The following is an 18,152-nucleotide window of genomic DNA, read 5'->3' on the forward strand; positions in this document are numbered from 1 at the left end:
ACACCTCGATGTTCATCCTGCCGAGACAAAGAGGGAAATCTGATTTCCGACAGAATGGGCATATTAGAGCGATGGGTTGAGTACTTTGATGAGCTACTGAACAACCAGAACATCGGCGAGTTGGAAGTCCCGCCAACTGAAAACGACGGGCAAATACTGCCACCATCAAGTTTAGGAGAAACAGTTCGTGCAATTCATAGGCTAAAAAATCATAAGTCGCCAGGAGTCGATGGAATTACAGCCGAATTGGTTAAATATAAAGGCGACCAGTTACACCAAGTGGTTCATCAACTTGTGCTCAAGGTAAGGGACAGCGAATCAATGCCTGACGATTGACAACGACGCATTATCTGCCTCATACATAAAAAGGGATATATCACACAGTGCAGCAATTATAGAGGTATCACGTTGCTGAGTACCATCTATAAGATATTCTCCGGTATCTTGCTAGGCCGGATAGCCCCATACGCCCAGAACATCGTTGGCCCATACCAAAGAGGCTTCACTTCAAGCAAATCAGCAACAGATCAGATTTTCTCTGTGCGGCAAGCGATGGAAAAACTGTTGGAATATGGACAACAGTTGCATCATCTGTTCATCGACTTTAAAGCCGCCTATGATAGCATAGCCAGGGTAAAACTGTACACGGCCATGAGAGAATTCGGTATCCCGACGAAATAATTAAGACTGACTAGGTTGACCCTGACCAATGTGCGAGGCCAGATAAAAGCAGCAGGATTACTGTCAAAACCATTCGACATCAACAACGGTCTACGACAAGGGGATGCCCTATCATGCGTCCTCTTTAACCTGGCCATCGAGAAAGTGATCCGTGATGCTGAGGTAAATGCAAGAGGTACGATCCCCTTTAAGTCCACCCAACTACAGGCCCATGTTGACGATATTGACATCATGGAAAGAGCGACCCGAGACGTACAAACTGTCTTCATCCAGATCGAGCAGGCGACGATTGGCGCGAAATCTTGGGCTGCACATCAATGAAGGCAAAACAAAATATATGGTGGCAACGTCAGCACCGAAAACCAACCAACCAACAACATCAAATCGCACTGGTCAAACGTGAAGAATAAAGATAGGAAAATAGAACTTTGAGATTGGGCCGGCTACAGTTTGGTTTGTATAGTATTTATTTGCCTCTTTCTTTTAGGCTCTGTAAGGAGGCCTGATGAGAAAGGGATGAAAAGGGGCAATTCCCCCGGGCTCGGAATTTTTTCGGGGGCCCAGAATTGTAATTTCACATACAAAAGGTGATCATATGGGACCCCACATAATTTTCATCTCAGGCCCGTATAACTAACCGGAGTTTCTCTATTCGGCCCTGCTTGTAAGGCTCACTTTGGGGGAGGTACGATAGAAACACCAAGGTAGAGAAAGGGTCGGATGAGGATGCAATTTCTAGTCTATCTGCCCCATCGATTATGATATACCTGTCTCAACTTCTTCGGCTTCGTGTGCAAACGATTCTGATGCGAGCATAACGCACTATGTGTAAGAAACGTGGAGGTTTTTACGTGACGGGAAGGACATTTTAAAGTCACCAAGTGCCACCCCTTCTCCATGGTTGGTATAGAGACATTCAAGTGGACGTCGACAGGACAATTCTAGGAAGCTAGATATGCTGGTGACAAGCACAGTCAGTTTTCAATCATTCTCTCCTTTTGGAATCGCTCTATCCCTGCGATGGATCGTAGGCTTTCTGGACCCAATCTTCTACGTTCATTCAAGAAGGCAACGATCAAATCCAGGTTTCTTGCATTTCTCGCATTTATTAAAAAAATCTGTTGCGAAAAATGTATTGCTTATAAGAAACAAGTCGGGAAACTGGAAGCTCGACGCTTCAGGTACGAAAAGTTTTGTGTATTTCTTGGTACGTAGCACGTAATATATCCATATATTATGTGAGAGTATCCACTTTCGGGTGATATTGACATTCATAGTCTTCAATTTTCATAGAAGCAACAACTTAGATGTATTATAACTTTGTTAGTAATAGTGCGATTTCCACCATACTTTGTAAGATGATGCTCTACATTGTAGCCTATATTACTGCTAGGTGCTAAGATAAACTTAAGGGGGGCTTTGCAGCGAATTTACACCCCCCTTTTGGGGACCGCCCTTAAATTCGACGTAACAGGATGTAACTAACAATATGCGTGCGCGTTCACAGTTCCCACCTTTGTACGAAATTTGGTGTCAATTGCTATAACCGTCTCCAAGAAAAATGCGTGTGACGGACAGATAGACAGACAGACAGACAGATAGACAGACGGACAGACGGGCAGACGAACAGACAGACAGGAGGAGTGGTTGGAAAGACGACACGATGAGATTATTTATAATCTCACCCAGTTTCTCACGGGACATGGAGGATATCTCCAATACCTTCACAGGTTTAAATTGCAGACCTCACCCGACTGCCCAAATTGCGGTGGAGTCCCAGAGGACCCAGAGCATGTATTCTTCCACTGTCCGACACTTTTGGAAGAAAGGAGGAATCTAAAGGAGACTCTAGGAGTGGTGCTGGTACCAGAAAATCTGATGCCGAAAATGCTAGCACATCAAGAGAATTGGGATGCGGTCAAATGCATGAACGGATCTATCCAAAATAAATTGCGAAAGCCAGAGGAGAGGAGAAAAGCGCGGTCACGTGCGCCGCGTATAGAAGAAAGTGACAAAGCTAGAGTGAGCTGACTCCTCCTCGTGATGTAAAACCTTACGGTGGTTCCGCAGGGCAGGGAGGGAGTCTGGGGTGGTTTTAGTGGGTAAAACTCACACACGCTGGTGTGTCCAGATCAGTGTCTTTTGAAGATTTCCACCTCCTCGAAAAAAAAAAAGACAGACAGACAGACAGACAGTAAACCGATTTTAATAAGGTTTTGTGTTTACACAAAACCTTAAAAAGGACAAATGGGGAGATCTAGATGTCTTACACCAATTTTATTGTCACGTGACTAACACTCAGGTTTTTATTTCGACCCCAAAGTAGTATAACTTGTAACCGCTGTTGTAATCGTCTGAGGTGATATAATTTCATTAACGCTTTATTTTAATTTGCCTTGAACAAAACTAATTTAGCTACAACTCTGTCGACTAAGTAAGGATAAAACAAACCTTCCATTCACCGTAAATAAGCAGAGCAACACTAATTTCGAATAGCACGAGGAGAGGAAAGCTAGCGAGTAGAACGCCCCTAACCATAACTCAATGCTTCCCAGAACCCGAGGACTAACTACCACCTTGTCGGTTGTTTATGACCCTACGAGCAACATAACATTACGGAGCTGTTAAGGTTTCACTTACCTAAGAGAAATACTTGGGCTAATTCATCTGTTTCAAGCCCAGGAGGAAGCAGAAATAAAAGAAGTAAACGACGCGCCCAGGGCTGTTATTCCTCGAGTTAAGAAGTAAACAAAGCGAAAAAAGCATTTCTTGGCACCGCTTTCCTGGCAAAGTGCAGAAAACTAGGCACAGACAAAGGATATGGAACTATTTTTTACAATGGGCTGACATCCTTCATGCTATTTCGCAGACACCATTCTTTCCCAAGAACTAATGATACTTGCAGAGTGTTTAAGTGTATGAACAAGCCACCCCCAAAAAGGAAACAAAGCCGAAGTCGCGGTAAGAATAAAGTTTTTAACGGTATTGTAAACTTAATTAACCAAGGTCGTCCCGCTATCCACTTAGGACGTTCTGTGTACACTAAAAATTTATTTTATATTTAATGAGATAATATCCTTGGAGCAAAGTTGTAATGGGGATCGCACAGCGTCTTACTTTCCGCTTCCCACAATGAGCTTGTGGAAGGACAACCAGGCGGAATCGTAGGGCACAAGGAGAGTATCAACGAAGGATGCTCCACTAACGAGCTATAAACGTAAAATTAGACGGATAGAATGGATTTATTTGTCAATCAATGGTGGTGATGCCGCTGCCTATGTTTGCGGTTTCAATGACTACGAACGATACGACAAGGAGCACCGACAAGGAAGTTTGCTCGATGACAACCATTGAGTAATTGGGGTCGTAAATTTTTCGCTTAAAGATTCTTAAGATATTAACTAATGGTCCGGTCTTTCTCACCCTTCCACCGTCGCGCCGGGTCGTCGGAAGCAGGCTGGGAAATTATAAGCCACTTGAGTGGAGGTAATAAGTCTTCTTTTATTACTTCCAGGATAGGAGGGAATGCCATTGTAAGTGGAAAATTACCAGAAATAGAAAGTAGAATTATTCGATTGATTGCAGGCAAGCAGGATGTAGAGAACAATAAAACAATCTTTTGTTATACGAGGAAGGCTGGTTCGATAAATTGCTCGTTGCTGATGGATGTAAGGTTGAGCTCTGGTGAAAGATTTATTGTTTAATCTCCTTGAACATAGCCGCAGTGTTTCGAACCCCCGCTAACGTCGACTGATCAGGAATAAAGAAATTATATACTCATACTTTGCAAGGACTTACAGCTTCCTCCGTGCATATTACGATCAAATACGTTCAGAGTGATTTTTCAGTAGCGTGGAAGTTCATATTGCTGGAAGTATTTAAGAATTTTTTTATTTTGTCTACTGTTTTAGGAACAGCAATCAAATAACGTCAAAAGAAGATGCTAACAAGCGTAGACAACCACGAAGGATAAAAGCAAATATTCAACCTGGAAAGACTATGAGGGAATATCTATTCTGGAAAGCGAAGATGTGATAGACCCTGTTCGAGACGGAGCGATGCTGTTGCGTCGTTGATGATGATAAAGATATTTTGCAGAAAACATTCAGAACCCACAAAATGAGGTAATATTTTCTGAATATATGTCTACCAGATGATTGCTGCGAAACCTGAATAAGTCGTATACTGGGTACTACACGATTTTGGTATGAAAGGATTTGCGATTTTATCTTATAAAAAATTTGGCTGCGTGATTGTTCTACATGATATGGATAATCTGCTATCGGTACAGTAGATTCACATGAAATGCATTTAATAAAACTACGTCTTTATTTGTAACATCAGGACTTTTAACAAACTCCAGCATGGAGCCATGCATTACGGATTATGCCGCTGCAAAATTTCATATTCATAGGTTCATTTAAAGGTTAAAATTAGGAGGATTACTCAGCATATGTCCAAAATGGCATAATATAAAATTATGAATAGATATAGGGATGGGATGCAGCTATATTTTGAGGCATTACCGTGGCTTCTTCCAGGTTTATGGATAGTGTAGTATGTAAACTACTGAGACCGTGATTCCTGCAATGGGAGCAAGGAGGCAGAGTTCAGCCGCCTGAAATCTTCAGAGCCAGCCCGCAGCATTTACGAAGAAAAACAGCTTTCCCCCCAAGTAGCGAAAGATGTCTCTCAGGTCCTTAAAGAAAGATCTACCTAGTATCTGGACCCTATCTCCAGTTAGAGCTTGGCAATGGCAAAGTAAGTGCCTGAGGGTTTCCCCCTTGCCAATTGATCTCCTATGTATGCATTTGCACGTGTCTGCCGCAAAAGCTCTCCCGATCGGGTTTGTCATAAACTGGTTAAATCCTCCTTGACTTCAGCCTTCGCCATCTGAAGTCCGCGGCTGCTAAATAGTCCGAGTAGATTTCACCTTATACAATTACCAGTGGGACATAGACTGTACCCGGCAGCCCTTCCAAGGTCAGAGTTCCATCTGGCCAGTCCGCTAACCCGTTCATGTCCATATGACCGGAAACCCAGGAAAGGGTGATCTTGAGCTGAGTACAAGACCTCTTGGCAGTCGGTCAGAATAGGTATGTTACACTTGGGGCTCGGATCATGCTCCAGCCATTGACTAGCTTTCAGTATCGTCAGTACTTCCGCTTAGGATACATTGGCGAAACCTGGGAGACTTTACGACGCGAAAACTTTCGCTCCGACTCCACAGACCATCTTTGATTCGGCGGTGAAGAATACTGTGTTATAGCCTTGCAATATGCCAGCCCTGGTTAGATTACTATGGCGTAGGGCTTTGCTGTCTAGCACATTACATTACATTACTCACGTTATCTGACACTGCATATTAAAACGTATTTAATGTGGAGGTCTAGGAGTACATTGAGAACATCGACCGGCAAGGCAGCAGAGCCTCGGTAGCACCTGTACACGCGGTTCTTTGAAACCTATTAAGTTTCGCTCTATTGTACCCACCATACACCATACAATAGAGCGGTACGTTAGAATGGGACTCACCACAGCTGTGGATATCCAGCGAACTATCTCACGCCATTTCTTTCTAAACGTTCATTTACAGGCATAGAAGGCTGTAAAGGTTTTGTTAACACAGAGTTCTTTCTTTAACCTCCAATTTAGTTTTGGATTACAACCATAGATTTTACATTCGAGGGAAGAACCTTTGTTCATTCAGCTCTTGTCTTGGTGATGGATAGCGTCAGTTCCGTTTCGGTAGGGTTTATGCCGAGTCCCCATCTTGCAGCCCTTAGACACGCCTTTTCCAAAGCCCCTTCCACGATGTCACTCATAATGGGGGAAAGCATCCCTGACGCTAATATAACTAAGTCGTCGGCATATGCCACCACCTTCACCCTGCTGCGATTAAATATTTTCAAAATTACACTATTAATCAGAGCAACGGAGAGATGGCGCCACCCGTGCCTCTGTTCACAGCGCTGGTCAAGTGACTGCCCTCCCGATCCGATTGGATTATCCTGTTTTTTAGCATGAATATTATTAAATGCGTAATATACACCTCCAATCCAATACTGATTAAGGCTTCTTTGATAGCGTTGTTACTGACATTGTTGACTGCTCCCTCTATATCCAAGACGGCAACAAGAGTATACTGCATGTACTGCAGTGACGGTTCAACCGTGCCAATTACCTAGTGGCGAGGTAGGCATGCCGGGACTTAGCATATGGCGTTCTCTCCTTAATCCTGTAGGGATTTCAATACGATAGAGGTGAAGCTAATAGGTCGAAAATGCTTCGTCGACACATGGCCGCGCCTGCCCGCTTTCAGTATGAAAATCACTCGTCAGCGTCTCCAAGACTGTCATACATATCCCAAAGAGATACAGCTCCGGCAAATCTCGAGAAGCCACGGCTTAACCCTGTCTGCGGAGAAGCAGTTTACAGCCTAGTCGACTTTATAATAATAATAATAATAATCGTTGGCGCTACAATCCATGTTGGATCAGGGCCTCGAAGTGTGTTAGAGCACTTCATTCAAGACCGTTACGGTACACTAGGAGGCAATGTGGTTAGCATTGCGCTCGCCCGAGATTATTACCCTGATTTGACTCAGGTACTCATTCACAGCTGAGTCAGTCAAACCACGATACAAATTACACTGCCACCAGTGAGATTTGAACCGCGACCTTCCGTACGACAGCCTTGCGCTCTAACCACTCAGCTATCCGAGCTAGTCGACTTTGTCCTCGGCAATTACCGATTTGATAGTTTCATTCGGCTGGGGCGGCTGCATACCCTCCAAGCAAGGCTCTGATTCACAGTCATCCTCGCTGGCGGAGAAATGCGTCTGAACTAGCAACTCTGGGGTTTCACTAAAAGATTCCGACAATGCGCCCTCTGGCTTTTTAAGAAAGGATGGGCTCCAATGTCGTGTTTTACTAAGCCTCCTAATAATACTAATAAGCAGGTTCGTCTAGGCAGCGGATGAAGTAGACTGAAGAACGGCGGGGGCGAGTACAACATTTTATCGCTCCTTATTGCACCAGAGATTCGTCGAGCGTTTCCCGTAATTCGCACATGGAACTCGCAGTGACACAATTTCGACCATCATCAGAGTGTCTGTTGGACTTAACGTCATCGCGAAAACTGGTGACCAAGAGTCAATGGGGGCAGAGGCGGCGGCATCAACAATATCACGCCGCACTGCAGGCAACAGCTTCAGTATTTGCTGAAGCACTCTTCTCCACCTGAGGTTCGGGACGAATTTCAAAGAGCGGAAATGGATGAATGGATGAACCCTCTGCAATTTATTCTTCACCCATCTGCTGGCATTGCCAGAGCTGAGTTGAGGCATCCTAGCAATGTCCTGCCTTAGTGAGTCCCGCCAACATTCCAGATGAATTTTCAATGGTGTCTCCCTTCGGTCACTCAAACTAATAACGCGATAGCGAACCTTCTAACCATGCAGTCTGACAGCCGTAACTGCACCACAATACACAAGTGATTGTAGTTGCAGCAGCGACATATCAGCACACAGTCGATTCATTTTCATTGATTTGAGATAGAATTTTCGGAGTTGCGGAAGATGCATAGAGCCTGGGAATACCTGGTCTATGCAAAGGATCTATTTCCGAGAGTTCTATACACGCTGTTTGGAATTCGTCCCGAAGCTCAGCGGAAACCTCAGCTGGATGGTTGAGAAGAGTGCTTCGGTGAGTACTGAAGCTGTTGCCTGCAGTGCGGCGTGGTGTTGTTGATGTCGCCGCCTCTGCCCCCATCAATTCTCGTTCACCAGTTTCTGCGGTGACCTCAAATCGAACGCGCTCCCTGATAATGGCCAGGATTGTGTCTTTGCGAATTATAAAACGATATTGGTCGTGCTGTAGAGTCACGTGCAGGAATTACGGCAAACGCCCGGGGAATCTCTGGTGCAACAAGGGGCGCTAAGATGTTGTACCCACCCCCACAGTCTACTACTGTCTACTCCTTTGGTACAAACAGCTTTCGCTGTCGGAAATTGTCAAAGATTTCATTAACATAGCCATTGGAGCTTGTGCTGCGCTGAGTTTTCCAAAGAAAAGGTTAAACCTTGCAGAATTGAATGTGCTCTTTATATCAAGAATAACCAATGAATAATGTTTCTCGTTGTCAAATGTTTCCTTGACTAGATTATAATATAGATATATGCCATTCACCCCTTGGTGGGGTATAACACCGCAATCACACCTACGCATCATCGTTCGCGGTTACCTGAAATGCTTTTCAGCTCTCCCCACGACTCAAGATGCTCGCGCTTATCCTCTATTGTTCCGCGGCGTGTGCCCCTGGGGTGACCCACCCATCGGTCGTCTTGGGAGGGTGGATTGCAATGCATGGCGTAGCCCGCAATGTAATTATCGGCCCTCCTTAATGTATGACCTATCTACTACCGCTTCCGTTTTCCGATCACATATCGTACGAGTGGCAGGTCTGTGCGCCAACCAAATTCTTCGTTTGAGATAGTATCAGGCCAGAGCGCTCCAATGATGCGACGCAGACAGGTGTTCACGGAGGAATGGAGTTTTCGAGTAACAGTGGAGCTCACTTTCCATGTGCTACTTCCTTAAAGCAACACAGAAAGAATACTAGCAACAGAACACTAGCACAAAAGAATCTTAGAATCTGAACTTGATCTTGGTGTTAAAATAATTGCATTTCCAGAAGGGGTGGCGAAAGCGGCAGAAACGACGCACTATTAGTTTCTCGGGAATGCCCCTCTCGCGTAGAGCACTCCAGATACACTCACTGGTTACACTAAAGCGAAAGATTTCTCACAATCGATGAAGAGCGCACTTTTCTAAAATGATCCGTAGGCCTGACTGCTTTCTGTCGATCAAGCTTTGTTTGTTCCATAATTATTTAAGCTATTATCTTTGCAACAGCAGGGAACACGCTCCAATCCTTATGCTCAAAACGGGTCCCCTTCTTTGGAATCTTGACGATCATCCCTTTCTCCCACTCTCTGGTAAGGGTCTCGGATTACCAAGATTTCCATACGAGTGGTAGACGCAGATCCGCATAACTGCAGGCGTGACGATAAATAATTCTGCAGGGAGACTATCTAACTTAGCGGCTGTACTCCGTTTTAGTGCATTGTTGCCCGGAATGATTTGCCTTCTGCTTGAAGGAATAGTTCGTATCTGTATGTTATGACAACTAATCATTTTATTCACAAAAGAAGGAACTTCACCGGATATGGTAGGTTTAAGTGAGGGAAGTGTTCTTTCACCTATTCAGTTGTTCATCATCGTGGATCAGAAGTCGACCGTTGACGTCTTTCACAGGACCATCGAAAGATTTGCGACCACATGCATGTTTTCCCGTGATGCGGTATACATTTCAGAAATCATTGTGGTCTGCAGGTATCTTCCATTTTCCCGACCAGCGCAATAGCAAATTCCCTCTTGCTACAGCATACACTACACTGAACTTCTCGGGATTTCACCCGATATCGAGTCCGAGCGTATCACTCTCGCAATCACTTGCAATGGTCAGTGGAGCCTTCCTTTCATCGATCCGCTTCCACGATTTCGCAATCAGTCAGATCTTATGACGCCCCTTGAGGCGTGACCAACGACCTGTTTAGCACCCGAGAAAAGAACATTTTTGATGGCGGCTCAATGTTCATCGACATCCTCAGGTGGGTTAGTCAGTATACCTACCGTTCGATCAGTAAGATAATATAGTTCCCCATTGTCGAGCGACAACGCAACGGATCCTTCTTGCAGCCGATGTCTGCGCCTCTTTTGTTACGCACATCCAGGCGACAGATTTTAAATCTACCGCTGATTGCGATGTGGTCGATCTGATTGCTCGTATAGCGTCGGTCAGTTGAAACCCAGCTGACCTTATGTGTGCTCGAACAATGAGCTACCAATGACGAGGCGGTGGAAGTTGCAGGAATCCACAAACCTTCTACCATTACCGTGACGGTTGCTAAGACGTTGCTTCAAAAATCACATATCCGAGGAAGGTGTTATTAGATTCCACCTTGGCATTCAGATCCGCCATCACAATCAATTTACATATATAACCTTTAGGAAGCCTCCACTCAACTGTGTTTAATTTTCCGTAGAAAGCATATTTCTCCACTATATCGGAATACTCTGTTGGTACATAGCATCGTACTAATTTAATGCTCCTTAACCAGGACCGGAATCGTGCAGTTAGAAGCCTGTCAGAAACCGGCACCCAGGTAAGGATTCGTGTCTGTTACCACTTGGCTTTCCAGGGCACAAAAGCATATTGCCCTTAGTGCGGCAAGAGGGAGAGGAGTACTCTCCAAAGTCCCACCATTTTATTTCGCTTGGACCCAGGATGGAGAAAGGGAGCATTCTAAGGAACCTCGCTACCATTGTTGAGAAGCGTGCGCATATTCCAGAAATTAATCATAGTCCGTTTTCGATAGCCAAAGGTCTTCGGCGTGAGATTAGTCACTATGCGAAGGGTTGTTGATATTTTGGTAGTAATAATGTTTCAAAATTTGTTGGTTACTAACCGAAAAATGTCTATCCATTTTAGTCGCCTCTTACGACAAGGAGGGAAGACTTTAAGTGTATTCTTAAGCCCCAACTCATAAAGCGCAATATTAGACTAGGACTAGATTATAGGCCACTTTGAAGGTCAAACTGTCCTAACCACTGCTTTCAATTATACGTGTCTGTTGTGTCTGTTCTAAAACCTTCTCTGGATGTTGGCTTACCTAATGACTTATCGAGTTTCAAAATCAGCACAAGCTTTTTCCATTTCGATTCTGCGGGGAAAGCAATGAAAATACTATACCCTGGGTCATTCTTCTTTATTAGAAGGAGGTTCCTTGTGTTGAGGAAACAATGTCGTAATTGTACCCCGCAGTAATCTACGGCACTTGATAGGAGGAGACCTTTTTCCATTTATTGTCGAAATCACCGACTTGTATCTACCACCTTGGGTCGAATCTGCCTCTTCACAAAGACACTTGGAGCTATTCTTTTGATTTTTGACGACAGCCCATTGTAATTTTTACATGCGTATACGCACCTTAGCAGGGAAATATCACACGCTCAATATATTTATTTGTCTCTTTATCTGTCTGCCACATGAATTTCTTTCGGAAGCGATGATTCTCACAGGTAGTTAACTTGGGTTCTTTAAATTATATAAGAAAATTTTGTTAAATTTTATTCAAAACTGTCATGACGACCGCCTCTGAAGTTTCTGTGTATGGGTATGACCTCTAGGCTCTTACAAAAACCAGGAAATAACAGAACATAAGACCAGTGAGTTAGATTGCAAAGTGCATACAAAAATCTGTGAAATAACCTAAGCCTCTTATGGACCGAAACATATTATCTATTACCACTTTCTTAAGGAGAAATTGAAAACCTCAGTGCATCATTCTGAATTGACAATTTCTCCTATCTAGGGTCGAAAATCACAACCGATAACAGCTACGATGATAAAATCCGCGCACGGTTGTTGTCAGCCAACACAACCTATTTCAGCTTACAAAAACTGTTCCGCTCGAAACGTCTCACCATGGGTTGACTTTCTGTACAACACAATCATCTTGCCAGTCCTCATGTATTCCTCGGAGACTTGGGTTCTTAGCAAGAAGAATTGCGAACTCTTGGCCGCGTTCGAGAGAAGAATCCTCCAAATAATTTTTGGCCCCCTACATGAGGATGGAAGATTCCGTAGCCTACATAACGACGAAATCTATGAGCGATACCATGGGCGGGTGACTTAATCCGTATGGATGAGGATGATCCAGCCCGGAAAGTCTATAAGGGCAATATCTATGATAGAAAGAGAAGACGAGGCAGACCCTGTCTAAGATGAAGCGATGGCGTAGGTCTGGACGCCAGACAGCTTTTAGGAATATCGAATTCGTGGACCTCGGCGCAAAACCAGGATGTCTGGAGTCCCTTATTAAAGCAGGCCTAGACCGGATACCGGTTGTTATGCCGTTGATGATGATGATTCTGAATTAATCTTACCTGCATGCGAGTCTTCTATCTATCGTGAGAAGCAGTTTCCAGGAAAAATACTTTCAAAGTCCTTGGATATATATGTGCCTGCGATTGTATAATCGAACCTCCTGCGAGTTATTTGGGGATTCCACTTATCACACATTCAAAGCCAACACTCAGCATTATTTCTGCGAGGACTGTCTCCATTAATCATTCTCATGAAAGATAAGATTAAGATGACGGCAGAGTTTCAGATACTCAGTTTTTGTGAGGACTGACAATTAGTTTTCATTCATCCTCGACATTTTGCAAGTTTCATTAGTTCTAGTTAAATATAATAAGTGAGGAGATAAATCTAAGTAAGTACGACTGCGAGATAGTTGAGAAGCACAAAGTTTGCTGCGATGAATCTGGAAAATTAATTTCAATTTCATTAGTGGATCCTAACTAAGAGAGGAATCCCAATAAATTCATGGGTCTTGGGTCAAAGTTTCCACTGAGCGAGTTAAAAATAATTTTCATTATGGCTTGGCCTGCGGTACTGCTATGACCATTTCAATTTTAATATCGCAAATCCCGTAAAAGTACAGTCCTGCATCCTTTAGTAATACGTGCACAACATATACGTACGTTCATAGGCTAGAACCCACTTTAGCCAGATTACATTTTCAAATGTAGGAAGCGCAACCCATACAGACACCACCGTCATATTATATACGTAGTTGACCTATCCTATTTTATGTATGCACACACCACGTCCTTATGGAAGTACATCAACAAGGGAGGCATTTTTTAATTAATTTTTATGACCCGAAATCCTGTGGCGACCACTAGCATACACAGCTGAATACATTAATCTTAGCCTGCCTACTTTAATGAAGCCTATTACAGCTTCTAAAGAGGCTCCCTATGCGGGCCAGGATATCTAGTTGATTCGTAGGCGCCCCATTCACGTGGAATGAATGGCAACATGATGGCTCACTCGAATGGATACTTTTCGTGCTTCTGCATGAGGGACATCCCATATACAATTTATTTAATTTTTTTAGGGGGGTTAATGCATGCCCAAGTTTTAATGAAGTTTAAATTAAATGTTGGAGGTTGAAAAATAGCTGAGGGTCAACGGGAGGATATATTGGCTTTTAAGGTAAGTAATTTTACTGTTACTTCATTAGTTCATATTTTGAAATTTATTGTTTCAGTGACAATGGAACATACATTTTCACTATAGCTGGATCTCCCTTAGTATTGCGGGAAGCCAACTCGCAGCATATTATTTTGGCTATTCCAGGAAACCGGACTGGAACTTTTTGCCATGCTTGAAATGAATTCGCCTCTGGTGATTTACTCCTTTGTAGTTGAATACCAGATGATACCAGCTGTTGGGATTAGATTATGAGACGACGCCAACGTAATTGGTAAGAGTTTAGTTCTACATTACATGTTAACTAACGAAGACAGAGTACCATAAAATCAAAACTATGGTCAGTTCCGATCTGCTTGATCGGAACCTTGGGCAATAGAGGAGCACATCATCCGCATCCTGCGTTACGCAATCTCAAATCGCGCTGTTCGGAGATTTACCATGACCAAATCGGAGGAAGTATCTTCAGTAACCTCCATGTCCGCCAAGAAATTGTGTCAAGTCATAGCCCACGTTCCAAAACCTCCGTTTAATCCAGTTTTCCACGTTCGGTTTCAACCTCTGAGTCCAGTGCCCTTTCTTCCTCTCTTCCTATTGTTTCTGCCATTCTGCCAATGATAGGTCCCTTTCCGAATCGGTAGGCCTTCAATCGCCCAGATATCGATAGGCATCATCACAGCTATTATATACGCTACGTCGTCGAATGTCACTAAGCTGATAAACCGCTGTTATTTTCCTTCTGCTGTGGTCAAAATGTAGTAAAGGTCCAAATGAAAAGCTGCAGATGAAGAAGGATGATGGCGAATCTCCCGCTCCTAAAAATGGGACAAATTGTACCAACTGGTCCTTCAGGTTGGGGTTTGGTAGGGCTGACAAACCACACACAGAAAATAATTTGTTTCGAAGCTATAAAAGGAGCCTCGGATTGGACTGAGAACATAACAACAAACCCGACAATGAAATCGAAATAATGATTTGCGCATTTTCTCATAAGACCTGCGCTCCCTATACAGAGAAGGAGTTCCCCAACAACTAGCCGATACCCTGTCCCAATACCGGGCTGATGTAACAGCGTTGCAGGAGATGCGTTGGACAGGGACTGGTTTCCTGGAGAAAAGCTACTACACCATATATTATTGTGGCCATCCAGTAAATCATGTGCTCGGAGTAGGTTTCTTAGTCATCACAAATATGAAACCTGCTGTTATTGGCTTTCAAAACACAATACAAGGCTATGCACTCTGCGCTTGCGAGGCAAATTTAAAAACATAAACCTTATTAACATGCACGCCCCTACAGAGGAGACTGCAGAGAAGGACATCTTTTAAGAGGCAGTTGAGCGGATTCTCCAAGGCTGTCCCAAGTATGATATCAAAATCATTCTTGGGGATTCTAACAGCCAAGCAGGGACGGAGCCACATTCAGGCGATAGCTCGAATCCCATAGCTTACGTAGGGACACCAATGATAATGGATTATTGAAAGTATCTGGTTTGCGCGGAAAGCGGACCATAAAAGAAACGTGGGCCTCTCCAGACGGGACCACTTTCAACCAAATTGACCACGAGTTGATTGAACGCCGCTGCCTCCCAGTCTTGATGAATGTCAAAATATATAAGGGGGCTAATATAGACTCGGATCCGTATCTGGATGGTATAATGCTACGGGCTTATATTACAATACCACGAACTCTCTGATACTCAGATGAGAGTGAACACTGAAGCCATCTATAAGAGAGTTCTCCATAACGCCTATAAGGGGGGAAGTGGACGCCGCAGTAATCGCAGTCAAAAGAAGTCCGGGAGATGAAGCATCAAAAAATGATCTTCAGAATCACCAGAAAAACGTTATCATAAATATGGACGCAAACATACTTGGCTCCAGTCGCAGAAAAGGCCAGAACGGCTGGCTCGACGATGAATGTAAGCTAGCAATGGAACGAAAGAATGCTGCATACCGACTAATCTTGCATTCTCAAAGAACGGAGACTTATTACGGACTCCATCAAGCGGAGAAGTGACTTTACAGACGGAAGAAGAAGCCTGGGAGAAGTAACTGGTCTGTGGACTCGAAAAATACAGGGAGCAACCACACCGGGCGCGGAAGCTTTATCAATAAGTCAGTAGAATAAAGCCTTATACATCTCGATGCTCATCCTGCCGAGACAAAGAGGGAAATTTGATTTCCGACAGAATGGGCATATTGGAACGATGGGTTGAATATTTTGATGAACTGCTCAACAACCAAAATATCGCCGAGTAGGAGGTCCCACCAATTCATGGGCTTAAAAATCATAAATCGCCAGGAGTCGATGATATTACATCCGACTTGGTTTAATATGGGGGCGACCAACTACACCAAGTGGTTCATCAACTGATGCTCAAGGTGTGGGGCAGCGAATCAATGCTTGACGACTGGCGACGTGGCATTATTTGTACCATACATCAAAAGGAGATATTAGGCAGTGTAACAATTGCAGAGGTATTTCGTTGCTGGATACCAAGATATTGTTACGTTACTTGCTTTATGTAGCTCATATCTTTAGATTTCGTAGCACTAGACAAAAATTCCTTCTATAACTTTAATATCAGCGTTTATTTTACACTAAATTATGCAACCATACTGTATAACTAATTATGGATCAATTTCTTCAGCTGGTACAATTCGTATTTACAACCGATACGATCTGTTCTAACTCTAAAATTAGACTGACCCATGGGGCGGACCTCCGGTAAATTAGCAACAGGTCAGATTTCATCTTTGTGGCAAGCCATGGAAAAACTGTTGGAATATGGACAACAGTAGCGTCATTTTTTCATCGACTTTAAAACTGTGCTCGTTGAGAAGAGAGAATTCGGTATCCCTGCGAAATTGATAAGACTGACTAGGCTGGCCCTGACCAATGGACGAGGCCAGATAAAAGCAACAGCACTCTCGGACCATTCAATGGCAAGAACAGTCTAAAACAAGGGAACCCCCTATCATGCGTCCTCTTTAACCTGGACCTACAAAAAGTGATTTGTGATGCGCGAGAGGTTCAAGTCCACCCAACTACTGGCCTATGCTAACGATATCTTCATCATGGGGAGAACGACCTGAGGCGTGTGTGTGTGTGTGTTTGACGTGGGGGGAGGCAAAGCCTCTGAGTATTCAGACCTTAATCATCCATTGTGCTCGATTCCCCCGTCTAACGGATTACCCCCGATTCGTTTATGAATCGCAGGATTTCCGTTAGTGGATTTGATGCTATCCACTGCAGTTGGAGCACATCACCACCAAAAATCTGACGTCTGATGCATCCGTAAACGGGGCACTCACATAGAAAATGTTCCGTGGATTCCGCTTCCTCATTACAGGATGGACACGTATCATCTTGGATAATTCCTATTCTCTCCATATGCCCAGGTAGTGAATTATGGCCAGTCAGCATGCCCAAAATATTTTTGCAAGTCTTCCTGCTTTTCGACAGGATAAACTTTGCAATGTTTGGTTCTGACAGGAAGAGTTTGGTCTATCTAGCAGCACTGAGGCTTCGCCACCTGTCATTATGGGAAGCTTGGACCCATTTTTTGATAGCAGCAACAGGCAATGCTGCCGACACCCCAATTGCTGGTTCCGGTTCAGGCATGAGGAAAGTTGAAGCCTCCTTTGCTAAGGCATCCGAGATTTTATTTCCCTCTACACCACAATGACCAGGTACCCAGAGTAAATCCACCGTATTGAATCTGGAAGCAGAATTCAATCGGCTTCTACATTCCTGAACGATTTTTGAAGTCGTCAAAGTACTACTCAACGTCTTCAATGCAGCTTGACTATCGCTACAGATTGCGATGCGCCTGCCCTTCAACCGCTCGTCAATCATCCACGTTGCAGCCTTTAGGATCGCATAAACTTCAGCCTGAAAGACCGTTGTGTATTGTCTCAAAGGAAAAGTCCACTTCCCGTTTTTATTCGAGAGGTAGACTCCTGCTCGAGAACTGTTTTCTGCCATAGGTGTAGAAGACGTCAGTATATCCTGACACGCATTCTTCTGGTTCTTTCCAGTTTTCTCTCCGTTTCAAGATAACATCATATCTTCTACCAAACAGATGTATGGGGATCTGAGAATCAGAAGGCATCGCGAAAACTAGATTCAGTTCTCCCAATGACTCTTCCAATGCTTTGTGCCCCCACATCCATTGTTTTCCCATAGATCTAATCGAATTAGTCTATGAGCCGCCTTCATTGCAGTGCTCTGAATAAACAAATCCAAGGGCTACAAATTTAGTAATGCATTCAGAGCTGCGCCAGATGTGGTGCTCATGGCAATGGTGATACCCAGACACACAGTTCTTTGCAGTGTGG

Source organism: Hermetia illucens, chromosome 2 (assembly GCF_905115235.1).
Source record: "Hermetia illucens chromosome 2, iHerIll2.2.curated.20191125, whole genome shotgun sequence".
NCBI classification, from domain to species: domain Eukaryota; kingdom Metazoa; phylum Arthropoda; class Insecta; order Diptera; family Stratiomyidae; genus Hermetia; species Hermetia illucens.